Raw genomic sequence first — 2,556 nt, 5'->3', positions numbered from 1 at the left:
ACTTTCACCCACTTAAAAATGAAAGCTAGGCAACTAAATCAGCCGCACAATTAAAATGGTCTTTATCCAGTCACCTCAGTGAGCAAACCCCATGCCATTTGCCCCACTGCGCTGCCAATACTGCTTCAATTTTACCCTTCATCCCTCCGCCTGTGTTTGGTTATCTGTACAAGAGCCTAATAACTTCCATGCTAAATTTAGAAAAGCAGGAGCATTTGCATTCTGATTGCTCAGCCATTTAATTGTTACGCTTCAGGGTATGCCTCCAGCTCTGCCATTCGCCCTCACTCAGGAGATTGGGGCCCTTGTCCCAATGCCGTATGGAAAGATCTCCAAATCCAGTCTTGACTGGAGCCTGATCTGCACCTCTGGCTTAAAACTGCTGTCCCAGGGCAAATATCTGCCCAGCTCTTCAGATACCCACATTGTTAATCACATTTAATTGGAATAGGCTTGTGGAAAGCTTTGTCTAAGAAGAAGGCTGTGGTTCCAGCCTGTCTCACTGATTCATACTTTCATTAAAGGCTATTGTTTTCTACTTCAGCGTTGAATGCTGTGTTTATTTGGCTTCACCTCTAACCACATTGCAGTGGAAAACAAATCCTTCCACGGGCTAACAAGTACGCTCATAATAGAACTTTTTAGAAGGAGCTCAGAGTTTCCTATCTCTTAATTTTCCCACTGTTTCTCTTATCTGTAATATGCTTATGTCAAGCTCTCTTGGCAAGGCACAGCCTTTCATCTCATCTATTTTGTAATGCCAAGCATTTTTTTTTTCCTTTTGAAATAATTAATGGGTTTCGAGATTTTTTAGATCAAGCCGCAAATGTTTCTTTGCTGATAAAGATTTTAGGTCAAGAGGATATTAGTTCCTTCTTACCCCAGATGAAATTTCACACAAGCAGAGCAGTGAGAAGTGAGGATGCCGTAAAATCTCTTAATGATAGAAAGGGACCTTGGTGTACTGATGGACAGTTGGCTGAATATGAGCTAGCAGTGCCCAGGTGGCCAAGAAGGCCTGTGGTGTCCTGGCTTGTATCAGGAATGGTGTGGTGAGCAGGAGTAGGGAAGTCATCCTGCTCTGTACTCAGCATTGGTGAAGCCTCACCTCAGGTACTGCGTTCAGTTTTGGGCACCTCAGTACAGAAAGGACATTGAGGTGCTGGAGCAGGTCCGAAGAAGGGCAACAAGGTTTGTGAAGGGCTTGGAGAATATGTCCTATGAGGAGAGACTGAAGGAACTGGGACTGTTCAGTCTGGGGAAAAGGAGGCTGAGGGGAAAACCTTATTGCTCTCTTCCAATATCTGAAAGGTGCTTACAGTGAGAGCGGGGCTGGTCTGTTCTCACTGGTGACAGGTGACAGGACGAGGGGTCTCAGGTTGTGCCAGGGTAAGTTTAGGTTGGATATCGGGAAACACTTCTTTACAGAAAGGGTTGTTAAGCACTGGAATAGGCTGCCCAGGGAAGTGGTTGAGTCACCATCCCTGGATGTGTTTAAAAACTGTTTGGATGTGGTGCTCAGGGACATGATTTAGCAGAGGATTGTTAGGGTTAGGGTTAGTAGGGTTACATATATATACATATATATGTACATACATATTTATGTATGTATACATATAGTGCAAACACAGCAGGGGACTACTGCTGCTATTGAGTGGCTTAGACAGTTTTTTTTAATTGAATTATTATTTTTTTATTATTTTATTATTATTTTATTTAGCACTTTACTCTCCCAGCATGTCTGTGACCCTGGCTGCAGCAATTTAAAACTTAATAATAAAAATAAAAAGTAAGGTTAGATTATATATACTGTATCTACTACATACACCTCTCCTGATATATTTTATCTATATTTCAGGTTGCTTAGTAGAAAAAGGTTACTATAAAGAGTGGTAATGCATTGGAACAGGCTTCCTAGGAAGGTGGTGAAAGGCGGGTCGTGCTTGACCAACCTCATCTCTTTCTACAACTGGGTGACCAGTCTGATAGATGAGGGAAGGGCTGTTGATGTAGTCTTCCTAGACTTCAGCAAAGCCTTTGACACGGTCCCTCACAGGCTTCTTCTGGGGAAACTGGCTGCCCGTGGTCTGAACAGATATACACTTCTTTGGGTAAGGAACTGGCTAGAGGGCTGTGCCCAGTGGGTCGTGGTGAATGGAGTGAAGTCCAGCTGGCGACCCGTTTCAAGTGGTGTCCCCCAGGGGTCGGTACTGGGGCCGACCTTGTTTAATATCTTTATTGATGACCTGGATGAGGGGATTGAGTGTACCCTCAGCAAGTTTGCAGATGATACCAAGCTGGGAGGTGGTGTTGATCTGCCTGAGGGTAGGGAGGCCCTTCAGAGGGATTTAGACAGGCTGAACCGCTGGGCTGAGGTGAATGGGGTGAGGTTCAACAAGGCCAAGTGTCGGGTCCTCCATTTTGGCCATAACAACCCCATGCAGCATTACAGGCTTGGGGATGAGTGGCTGGATGAGTGTGAAGAAGAGAAGGACCTGGGGGTGTTGGTTGATGCTCGGCTGAACATGAGCCGACAGTGTGCTCAGGTGGCCAAGA

Source organism: Lagopus leucura, unplaced genomic scaffold, assembly GCF_019238085.1.
Source record: "Lagopus leucura isolate 7727_CA_CO unplaced genomic scaffold, USGS_WTPT01 Super-Scaffold_100001, whole genome shotgun sequence".
NCBI lineage: Eukaryota > Metazoa > Chordata > Aves > Galliformes > Phasianidae > Lagopus > Lagopus leucura.
This window is presented reverse-complemented; position numbering follows the sequence as displayed.